The sequence below is a fragment of the Tamandua tetradactyla genome, chromosome 1 (assembly GCF_023851605.1).
Source record: "Tamandua tetradactyla isolate mTamTet1 chromosome 1, mTamTet1.pri, whole genome shotgun sequence".
NCBI lineage: Eukaryota > Metazoa > Chordata > Mammalia > Pilosa > Myrmecophagidae > Tamandua > Tamandua tetradactyla.
Window position 1 is genome coordinate 11,722,526 of NC_135327.1, and position 12,555 is coordinate 11,735,080.

At 36.0% G+C, this 12,555-nt stretch overlaps 1 long non-coding RNA gene across 1 annotated transcript; it reads right to left on the reverse strand.

The window, feature by feature from the left end:
* Positions 1–6,410: 6,410 nt before the first annotated feature.
* Positions 6,411–9,937, reverse strand: LOC143683505 (uncharacterized). The gene is made up of 4 exons (XR_013175502.1): positions 9,514–9,937; positions 9,212–9,390; positions 8,774–8,849; positions 6,411–6,763 (listed from the first exon to the last, which is right to left on the reverse strand). It is a non-coding gene; the product is annotated as an uncharacterized LOC143683505 (long non-coding RNA).
* Between the last annotated feature and the right edge of the window lie 2,618 nt (positions 9,938–12,555).

The following is a 12,555-nucleotide window of genomic DNA, read 5'->3' on the forward strand; positions in this document are numbered from 1 at the left end:
GGGGTTACTCCTTGGAGGGGCCTCTTGGTAGCTGACAGAACACTCCAGAGTTGCCCCATTCTAGGGTGAGGACGATGGGCATTTGTCCATCACACACACAGAGAAGGCACTTCCGGCCTTCTCTGTGAGCAGATCAAGCATGTGCCTGCAGCCAGAAAAGGGCTCGAGAGTCTCAGGTGTTCGTAGTAAGAAGGGAAACCTGGAGTGCCAAGTGGGTATAGTCAAGGCATTAGCAAAATCTGCTCCAGCAGTCATCCAATTGTCAGACCAGAGGAGGTTTCGTTCACTACAGGAACTTTATCACCAACTTGAGAACCATGATTAGCAAGCAGCACACCTTCACTCACCTGCAACAAAGAATGAATTTCGAGTAGAGTAGATATTTGGCTTCCTTGACCTCCTGCCTGAATCCAGGCCCTTGTTCTATATACCATAATCAGAGAGCTGAGCAGTCCATCCTCTGTTGCCCATTACATGGCTACTTAATGTGATCATACAGGTATTCTGTTTTCGTGTTGAATATTGCTCCCAATTATATCATTTGATTCAGCAACACCAGGTATACATAATGGTAAAATCCTATCTCCACCCCAGTTCCTTCTGCTGCTTCCATTTAGTTGTCTAATAGTCATGCACAAATCTTTATTTCACCATCTCCTCCTCCTTCCTGAGTTTTCCCACATCAGTAAGTAGCAACATCCCTTGCTCCCACTTCCTTAAGCCCAAATATAGTAAACATTCTTAGCTTCTCCATTCCCTTCAGCTTCTATGTCTATCTATTGGCATTATTGACATTAGGCTCTAAACACAAATCCATTTATTCCTCTCTTTTGCCACTACACCACACTCTAAGCCATATCACAATTATCTTATGCTTGTATTAACTACAATAATGTTCGTTAGCCTTTCTTAAATCCATTCATTGTACAGCTACCATCATGATCTTTCATAATCATGAATTAGCTTATCCATCTCCCCATGTTAAACCTCTTCCACTGGCTTCGTGTTATAACAAAAGTCAGATTCTAAACCATGACTTACAAAATCTAATGATCCTTTCTTGTTTCTTTGACTTTATCACCTGCTACTTTCTTTATCCCCACCTTCTGTTTGATCCTTGAACAGAGGAAGATTATTTCCACTTTAGGGCATTTACCATTCTTTCTCTTTGCAATCAGAATGGTGTTCCCTCAGTTTTTTACATGATGGCAACTTCTAATTATTTAAATCTCAGCAAAGGTATTACCATCTAGGTTTAGCCATTAATATCACCTAATTGAAATTAGCTCACCATAGCTCTCTACTGCATGGGACTGATATGTGATCTCTCCAGCCCCCAGGGCAATACTCAGCTCATGGAAGCCTCTCAATAACTATCTTGCTGATCAATTGGTTTATAATTCAAACCTATAAATAGTCATACAGAGAAATAAAGTAAAAAAGAGCCATGGTGAGGGTCTATGCTCGCTTAATTTTCCATTCATTTCTCCAGTTCCACATATTGGAGAACCACGCAGTGAGGGTAAGAGGAGACCATATGGAAGAGCCACATGGTTTGGAGGCTGGAAAGGCCTTTAGAATATAAAACTAAAAAGGTGATTTCCCCATCATTAACCATACATCAAATACATGTACTTTGAGAGGGTCCAGAGTCTAGATGTAGCTCCAAATTATTGTCAAATGTGGTTGTGAAATGGTTTCTAGTAAACTAGAAAAATAAACAGACAATTGAGCCATGAAAACCTATTTAAGTTTTGGGGAAATGATAGTGTCTCAGTTTGCTAAAGCTGCTGGAAAGCAATATACCAGAAATGGAATGGCTTTTTCAAAGGGGATTTATTAAGTTACGAATTTACATTCCTGAGGCCATGTAAATGTTCAAATTAAGGTATCCAGAGAGAGATACCTTGACTTAGAAGAAAGGCCGAAGGTGTCTGGGGTTCCTCTGTTCCATGGGAAGGTACGTGGTGATGTCTGCTGTCCTCTCCAAGCTTCTGGTTTCAAACAACTCTCTCAGCATCTGGGGGTCTTTCTGGCTCCCCCTGATGCATTTCATGTTTGCAGCTCCAAACATCTATGTCTTTGTTTCATCTCTTTGCTCACTGTATTGACTCTGAGCTCTCTCTGTTTCCTGTCTTTTATTCTCTTCATACAGGACTCCAGTAAAAGGATTATGACTCACCTTGAATTCGGGTAGGTTGTATCTCCATGGAAACAGCCTAATCAAAAGCTCCCACCCAACAACTGGTCTGTTTGATTGGATTAGAATAACATGACTTTTCTGGGGTACATATAGTTTCAAACCAACACAGATCTTAGGAAATTGTTGTGCTTCTTCATTAGGTTATAAAGAAATATTGACCTCATTAAATTAATGTGGAAAGCCTTAAAAAGTAAACCAAAAAAAGTATTGAAACCAAAAAAAAAAAAAAAAAAAAAGATGAGATGGAAAGGGATTTGATTTCTTTAAAATGAAAAAATAATAGTCATCCTACAACCAAAATCGTCATGGGTGGCAGTAAAAAATATGATCAATATGCAAAAAGAAACAAAGATGCAAAGGAGATATCACTGAATGAAAAGGAAAAGGCAAATTGACAAATGAATCAGGAGTTCACAGTTTTGACCCACAGATCAAATCTGGCTTGCTACATGTTTTAGTAAATAAAATCTTACTGGAACACAGCAATATCTATTCATTTAAGTATTGTCCATGGTTGATTTCATCCTACATTGCCAGAATTGAGTAGTTGCAACAGAGCCCGTATGACCTCAAAACTTAAAATATATGCCAGAGGAGCCAGGTTCGATTCCCAGTGCCTGACCATGTAAAAAAAAAAAACTTAAAATATTTACCCTCTAGCACATGAGGGAAAAAGCTTGTCAATCCCAGAACTGGAAAAAAGAGAAGATGAGAGTTATGATGTGTACAGAATAAAGAACCAATTTCCCAGTGTTTGATGTTTTTGCAAAAGAAATCAAACAAATATACTAATAAAATTAATTGTAGAAAAAAATAAATATTTTTCAATTGAGTGAAACTTACATATAAGACAAAGTTGAATACACATGTAAAGTACCTTGAACTGTATATGAACATGGAAACATAACTTTATAACAGCAACCTGGGACACCATTTAGACTATACTAAATAGAGCCCAGAGACTGGAATGGGGTTGGAAAATTCTCTAGTAGCATGGGTAAAGTATCTATCTGTTCAGCCTTGATGTCCTTATAATAATTAATAGTGACCCTTTCTCTCTTGAATTTCCCAGTTTGAAGGATAAGTTATATGGTTTGCCTGCTATAGAGGCTGTCACAAAGTTATAGTTGAAACCAGTTTTAACAGTATATTAAATTAGTCCTCAAATAATGTTTTGGACAAATTAAGAGTAAACATTTTGATAAATGAAAACAGCAAGGATACTTTCAAATCACTTGAATTAGATATGAGCAAACAAAGCCAAGTTTGCTAACAAAAAAAGCAGAAAAAAAGAAGAAGCAATCAAGAATAAAATAGGATTACAGAAGTAAGATCAACATTTTTGATATAACAATAAATATAAGCACCACCTTGTAAAAAATTGAGCCTTTTGATAGCATTTAAAATAATTTCAGCTGTGTGTTTCTTTGAAGAACATCACCTAAAACACAATTACAAAGAAAGAGCTAGAAAGAAGAGGAACAATTTAAAAGGAAAATATAATAGAACAAATAAAGAGATCAGCAAAATTAATGTTGGACAGGGGGTGAAGTCAAAATGCAGTGAACAGGAAAAAATGAGCAATTTATAATGACGAAAGGAAAAGCTAAATAATATAACACATGTCTAGAAGCCATAGATGTCAGCTTCTATAGTAGATGTCAGCAAAAACAGACCATGTGGGCAAAAGTAAAGAAGGGCAGAGATAATTCGTATAATAAAATACATATAACTGTGCATATGTATCTTTCTCTACATATATTTCTGAGATCCCACATAGACTGCCTGCCTCTTTTCAAACACTCAAGAACAAAAGGACAATAATTGCTCTATGTTACATCAAAATACATGCCTGTAAAAACTCCCCAAAGAGGAAATTTTGCCATATTTTGAATGGCAGTGCCCTAAAGATGGTAAGTAGTTGCTTGAATATGAATAATTCTCTGCCCCTCTAAAAAAATTAGTTGAGAACTTAAAATAAATAAATAAAAATAACCTTATGTTGAAGGAGGTGACGGTATACATAAAAGTGAAATAACAAACTACTTAGAAAATAGAAAAAGAGAACATCATGTTTCAAAGCTTATGAGATACAGTGAAATTTGTTTTCAGAGACAAACTCCATGTCTTGAATGAAAAAAAGAATGAGTTGTATTGAACAATTATAGAATGGAATATAATGTGACAAATCAGAGCAATGAGGTATGACTATGTACAAACATAAAAGATCTTCAAAACATAATTTAAAGGGTAAAAGGGATACAATTTACAGTAATATATTTCACATGATTGTTTTTATGTGAAAAATGCAGTAAAACCTTAAATGTGCTTGGCATTAAAAAGAAATGGTGATCTGGAAAGACACACAACAAACTAAAAACAGTAGTCACCTCCATGGAGGAGAAGGAGGGAAAACAACTGTCAAATGTAACTTCCACTCTTTGGAAGTTTTTACAATGAAAATATATCCATGTCCTAGCAAAAGTCATGCACAAAAATGCTTGTATCACCTTTGTTCCTATGAGCCAAAACGCAGAAATGGCGCATATGTCCATCAGTAGTACTACGGGAAGGCATATTGTAGTATATACACACAATAGATTACTATACACACAATGGATTACTAGACAACATGGACTACAGTTTTGCATCATATATGCAAAAGCATGGATAAATCTCCCAGGAAAATTTTTGAGTGAAAAAAGTAAAGTACAAAAATATATATTATTTTAGTTATATATGATTTCATTTATGCTAATTTAAAGATAGATAAAACTACACAGTGAGGCTACAAGTCAGGGTACTGATTATCCATGGTATCTGAAAGATAAACTACAAATTGTATACTGACTAGGGGCACTGACTGGGTGAGGGCACAGAGCAGCCTCCTGGATGCAACAAAGGCAGATAAAAAAAATTATTAAATATTAGTCCTCCATAAATTGAGATAATAGAACAGTAAACTGACAGGAATATAAAATGCATATATACAAGATAATTAAAACCATATATAAGATCAAAACACTAAGAACATGGCACTGAGAAAAGAGTGGATTGATTTGAAATAGACTCAGATGGAATTTTTATATATGGAAACTATAGAATTTGAAATAAAACTCTCAAGTGTCATAATAAATAGGACATTTGATTAAAGAGAGAGAGAGAGAGAGAATTAGATAACTAGAAGATAAAGATGAGCAGTCCAACGATAAGCTAGAAATATTTAAAGCAACTGTGGGGAGGCAGCTGTCTGCAAAGGAAAAACAATTAGACTGAAGCAAACTTCTTCCTAGTAACCACGACTTCCAAAATAAGGTCATATAATTTATTTGAGGGGATGAGAGAAATTTATTGTCATCTCCAAATTCTATATCCAGCCAAGGTGTGATTTTTAGTGATACATAGATATTTCTAGAAAAATAAAGACAGTGAATTTATTACTTCGAGGTATTCACTGGAGGAGATACTAAAGATTATGTTCCAAGAATAAAGGAATTGGGTCCATAAGGAAGAAGGATACTATAGGAAGCATTAGTAATCACTCACACTAGTAAATACATGGATAGAGCTCTACATACATTGACAATATAAAGTGAAAATAGCATCACTACTTAGAGTACTATAAAAACACGTGCAATTGAATGGAACAATAAAATAAAAACAAGTAATCCTTATTTTGGACAGTGATTGAGATACCGATTATGCTATCCTTCTTAATCAATTTCTTATTAAACATTTGAAGGAATCATTAAAAGTTTATAACAGAAATTTAGTTTTGTCAATTGGTGGAGAATGAAATAAAGAACTTCCTGTGGAAGGTAGGAAGAGGGGGAAAAGGGAAGTAAAGAAAAAGCAATGTGAGCAGATAGCCCAAAACAAGACGGCAGAAATAAATTCAATTATCAGTAATCACAATAAATATAAGATAAACATGTTAGAACCCAGCTCCCAAATTGAACTTAAAATATCCGAAATTCACCTCATTATTGTTTATAAGAAAAATACCTAAAATATAATGGTATAAAAAAGTTGAAAAGAAAGGGAAGGCAATGAAAGGTAGTATGATTATATTAAAATAACACAATATGGGATTTAAGGCTATTGTATCTTAAGAGTAAATAGAGTAATGACATGATGATAAAACTTAAAGATGATGGCATATTTAACACTTTAAAACTTATATGCACCAACATACATATCCCCCAAATGGATAAAATTATAAGGAAAAATTGCAAAATATACAATAACTGCAGAAAATGTAAAGCTTTCTCTGAGCAATTGATAAAGGGAGCAGGAAAAATGTTGTCAGAGATAAAAGATTCAACAACATAAAATTGTCAAGTTTGGTTCTATCAAACTCTCATCAGAGGTGTGGCTGGGGAAGAACCCACGTCCAAGCTCCTTTGGATTGTTGACAGAATTCATTTCCTTGAGGCTGCCAGACTGAGAGCCTTAGTTTCTTGCTGGAGGTCACTCGCAACTCCTCAAGGCCACGTAAAGTTGAAAAAGTGGGCTTCTTTGACATGACCACTTACTTCATGGAACATTGTCTTTTTGAAGCTAGCAAGAGAGAAAGAGGTTTGAGTAAGGCAGGCGTCGCTCTCATCACCTTGGGTGCACTTCATTGGTTGGAAGCAAGGGCAGGTCCTGTTCACGCTGGAGGGAGGGGATTACACAAAGGTATGAACATCCAAAAGCGGGGTGCAGGCTCACCACAATCATGTGAAGCTCATCACTTACATAAGTGTGCCAAACCACAAACACATGCACAACAGCTTGGTTGAAGCTCCAAGAAATTGCACTGAGTGAGAAGAGCCAGTACCAAAAGGTTACATAATGGATGATTCCATTTATATAGAATTCTTGAACTGACAAAATTACAGATATTCAGAACAGACGCATGGTTCCCAGAGGTCAGTGATTTGAAGGGGGAAGGGCAGATGGAGGAGGACAGGGGGTGGCCGTCAGGATGAAAAAAAGCAACAGGAAGATTCCTGGCGGTGATGGAAATAGTCTGTTTCTTGACCTATCAATTCCAATATCTGGGTTGTGGTATTAGGCTACAGTTTTGCAAGATGTTACCACTGAGGGAAACTGAGTAAAAGGTACATGGAAGCTGTCTGTATTACTTCTTAAAATTGCATGCAAATCTACAATTATCTCAAAACTAAAAAAGTTCAATTAAGAAAAAATTGCAATAATAATAAATAACAACATCCCCCCCCCAAAAAAAACTTTATGAACAGAAAGCCATAGGACAAAAATAGGTGGAGAAAAACTTGTAAAGAGCTTGTTGATATAAGGAAGCTAATTTGCGAAAAGAATTAAAATCATTGGAAGGATTAGAAAGTAAGATTGTTCTGCTGAAAATCAATTCACTAACTTGGAGGACAAAGCTAATAAATTCTTGAAATATAGAAACATGGAAAAAATATATTAAATTCCTTAATTGGCATATACCTTCCACTAAGCTTCTCTTTATATTGTATTTCACAGAAACCTGTGACTACTGCTTTATATATATTGAGATGCATGTATATATTATATGATATATATATGTATATTCTTTATGTTACTTGTCAAAGAAAACGTGAATGCTACTCTATAAGGCATTATGCAGAATTATTATTCGTGTGTTTCTTTTAATGGTGCTATTATTAGTGATTTTCATTTTCCATTTCATGTTTTAAGGATACACAATTTTCTATCAGGAGTATGTATTAATTTTAGATGGAAAAAATAAATGATTAAAATCCGTATAGTCTCGTGCATATTGCACATCTGCAATTATGTGAAGATGTATACAACAAAAATACTAGAAGGAAACATAACCAAATGCTAACAGTGGCTCTGCCTGGGGGATTGGGTTATAGTTGTTTTTGTAACACTGTGGAATCTCCAGATAGATTTTATACAGTGATCAGATGTTCATTTTATAATCATACAGATAATTTTTAAGTTAGTATACAAAAATGTATGCATACTATATGATAATGAACATGTAAAAATTTACACTGCAGATTGGAAAGAAAACCAATAAAAGGGCAGGGAATTATGGATGACTTCTTTTTTACTCTTTCAGCTTTCATATAATTTCAAAATTTGTATCATGAACATGTATTGTTTGGTAATGGAAACATCCCTAAGGGAAATGAAAGTGATTAATTAACTGATTTGGGTGGGAGGAAATATTTTCCAAGCACAAAACAATAGAAAAGTCATAAAAGAAGGAGATATTCAAATAGCCAATTAAAACATGGGAAAAGATTTAGTCTCACTAAACTCAACTTTAAAAATTGATGCTTTTTGGACACGTATTCATTTCGCTTTTTTCTGTTACATTTAAGTCAATGTGATGTATTAAATAATATTACATCTTTATGATGGGATAATTTGCATACATTAAAGATCCTGTCTGAGATAATATGTAATAAAATGGAAAGATGTACTACAATTTTATGTGAAAATGAAGAAAAATGCTGCATTTACAATTTGTTTTGAACTTATCTACGCACATATTTTTATGAATGAAGAACCTGAACCAAAATGTTAGAAACAGTTGTATCTTACTGTTTTCTTACAGTATCTTGTATCTTACTGATTTCAGGAGACCTTTCTCTTTTAATGCCTGCACTTTATGAATTTTCTAAAATAAAACCAGAAAAAAGTAACATGCTATAATAAATGTGATAAAACTCAATCAAGGAGTCAACATATATGTTTAAAGGACTCTGCACTGGGAGGCAAACTTCTAGTAACATAAAATTCCTAGAAGTCTAGGAAGAGTGGTTCGCTCATTCATTATTTACTGAATGCTGACTATCTTTCAGGGAGTGTTCTGATGCTTGGGATACAGTGAACAAGCCCAAGACCTCGCGTCCATGTACATTGCCTGAAAGATGGAACTCGGAAATCCATCTATTCAGAGCCTCCCCGTATGCTTTAATTGTCTTTGGTAACTTCTCACTTTTGTGTTGTGTCTGCTTGAATACCTCTGGAGATGCGTACCTTCTGCCAGTGGGTAGAGCTGGAATCTGTCTCCGAGAAGCCTAGAGGAACCAAACGTCCTAGCTAGAAGGCCTGAATTCCCTGCATAGTGGCCACTTGATTCTCCAAGTCACTTGGCTGGAGGAGACTTGGTGGTCGGAGCATTAAATATTCAGCTGCGACATTTCCTCTTCGATCTCCTGCAGCCACAGGGGACACAAAATCACCGACATTTCCAAAGGAATGTGACTGAGCTCCTCAACCTCCTCTCCTCCCTTTCTAGGTACCTACCACATTTCTCAGTTTCAAAAGGCATTCCTTACCTTCACCTCTTTTTTGTATTTTAACTGAACAAACTGAAAACTTTCTGGACCTTTCACAGATGCAATTACAAAGGCAGGTTTTCTGAATTAGATCAACTCAACAGACTCAGCCCACTCTCTACTCTGGCAGCCAGCTCTTCAATCCTGCGTCACGTGTCTCTTCTGATTATGGGCATGATGCTTGATTTCCCCTCGGGCTTAAATTCCACCTGAGCAGATCCTCTCCTTCCGCAGCTGGAGAAACGTGTCAGAGTGAGTGCTCGTCAGGCACACCGCAGAGGAGCCCCTCATGGATGAGGGAGGCAGTCTTCTCCCATCCAGCTTTCATGGACTGACATGGCCACCTTAGCCAGACACTAAAACGATGAGGGCAAGAGAATGAGCCGGAGCGCTGGGGATAAACAGGTCACATTTTCAGGGGAGAAAGTGCAGGAACAACTGGGGTGATGAAATAATGCCCTGAATGGAATTCTCACCACCTGTACCCGGTCTGATGACGTGGTTTTTTGGTGGGGGGTGTTTAGAGGAGGGACAGATCCCCAGGATGCCTCAGAGGTGATCAGGTCACCTTGAGAAAGGCTCTCAACCCCCGGGGACCCTCAGGCTTCCATCCAGTGTGAAGCCCTCTCACAAGTTTGAGAACCAGGAGCTTCTTGTCCTTTCAACGTTTCATTATGAAAATTTTCAAACTTGTTGCAAAACTGAAAGAATTTTGCAGTGAACACCTCTACACTCACCACCTGGATTCCACCATTCATGTTTTGCTAGACCTACTTTATCACGTAACTGTATTCCTCTATCAATTTTTAAAAATTTTTTCATACATTTTTGATAACACTTTAGAAATTTTGCTGTTATATTTCACAGAGAATTGCAGACATCATTAAGCTTCCCCTAAATAGTTCTGCATGTAACTAGAGTTCAGTAGTTTACAGTTTTTTCTTATGATTTAAAATTTACTCACGATGTAATGGATCTTAAACGTACATGTGTTTAGTTTTGATGAATGTGACAATGTATATACCTCTGTAATCCAAACCTTGTCAAGATATAGAAGGATTATCACCTCCCACAAAGTTCCCTCCTGCCCCTTCCCAGGCAATCCCCACCTCCCACCTAGCAAGTAAGCTTTGTCCTGATGTTGCTCACCCTAAGTAAACTTTTCCTTACTTTTTCCAGAGCTTTATAAACATGGAATAAAACATTATATATGCTTTTGTGTGTTTTCTATTACTCAGCCTAATATTTTTGAACTCCATCCATGTTTTGCCTGTAAAGTTTGTTCTTTTCTATTGCTATGTAGAATTTTATTGTTGTGTATATAAGTAGTTTGTTCTTTTCTATTGTTATGTAGACTCTATTGTGTGAAGATAGCACAGTTTGTTTATCCATTTTCCTACTGGTAGATACTTGGGTTTTTATCCTTTTTTGGCCAGTACGAAAAAAGTGACTATGAACATTCTTATACAATCTAAGACATAATTTTTGTCTTTCCATCCACACAATGTAATATTTTCAACCATATCATCCATCCATCCATCCATCCATCCACCATCATCTATCCAAACACACATTGCTTATTTCTGCAGGCCAGGCAATGCTCTGCCACTGCAAACAGAGTCAGAAGTACTTTAAAGAATCCCATGCAAGAAGTACATAGACAAACAGACAGTTACAGAATCAAAGAATCTGGGTAAAAACGGGGACTTGGGGAGAAAAATGCAGCTCATAGAGCCTAGGAGAGTTAGACAAGATTTCCAGGCAGGGACAGGAAGGAAGTAGAGTAAACGTCAGAAGATTTAGTAACGGGTGACATGAAGCTCTTTCCTGTGGCTTCCTTCAATGAAACCAAGTCTTTACCATGGAACTCAAGTCCATGGAGGTGATTTTGTGAGGGGCGCAGTGAGTTAATTTATATGATTACTTCCTTCCTTGTCTCTGTTTGCATACTTCAGCAGGTCTATCTCAAGGCTAGATCTCTCTTGGCATGAGAAGGAAGGCAGTGCTCTCATATTAGGAGGTTATTTTGTCCTAAATTTTATAGATTTCTCCTGAAAAGCTCGGTGGAATGACTCATAGACACGGTCAAGCTTTCTTAAGTGCAACAATTCCAGAATGTACTAACTTTGAGATGCAATGCTGAGTTTCTTTTGAGTCATTGGTAGGTTTGTCAGATAAAACACAGGACACCCAGTTAAATGTAAATTTCAGTTAAATGGCCAATTATGTTTTTCAGTATAAGTATGCACAAAATATTGCATGGGACATAAATATGTCTCAAATATTAGATGGGGAATATTTATACCCCCTAAAGTATCAGTTGTTTATTTAAAATTGAAATTTAACTGTGGTTCTTATGCTTTTATTTGCTAAATCTGGCCACCCCAGCTGTTGTGGAAAGAGGCTTTCTGGCCAAGAGAAATTTACCTACGTTGGAAGTCAATCCTATAAAATACTAAAACTTTAAAAAATAGCCAGGAATAAAATGTTAGTTATATTATACACATCCCAGTCTTTAAAAATAAAGGATATGGAGCCAACTTAAAACTTTCTTGATAACCTGAAGTTATTAGTCTGAAAATTAATTATTACGGAGAGTGAAGTACTTACAGCTACTTGTGATATTGAGGGTGGATTGCCTCTATACTGAATGCGATCAGACTCATGTGACTTTAGAATTTTTAAATATGAGTTTTATCACATCTTTTCCTGTTTCTTCCTTCATTATCATCCTACTATTGAAACGCCCTGTGGCCAACAATATCTATTTGTCCACAATATTTCTATATTTCTAAATTTCTAACACTAAATTTTTCCTTCTGCCTAACCTGATAAGGGTAAAAATGAGATACTAAATTTTGCTAGCAATATGTATAAATTAAGATTATAGGCTAGTGTGGAAGATGATATTGGGCTTGTGATAATTACTTTAACATTTCAGAAATTGTTTTTTATTAATTTCCAGTCATCTTATTTTATTTTATCAAGCATTGATTCACTTACTTGTTAAAAAAAATGTGTGTTATCTAGGAGTGATGTATT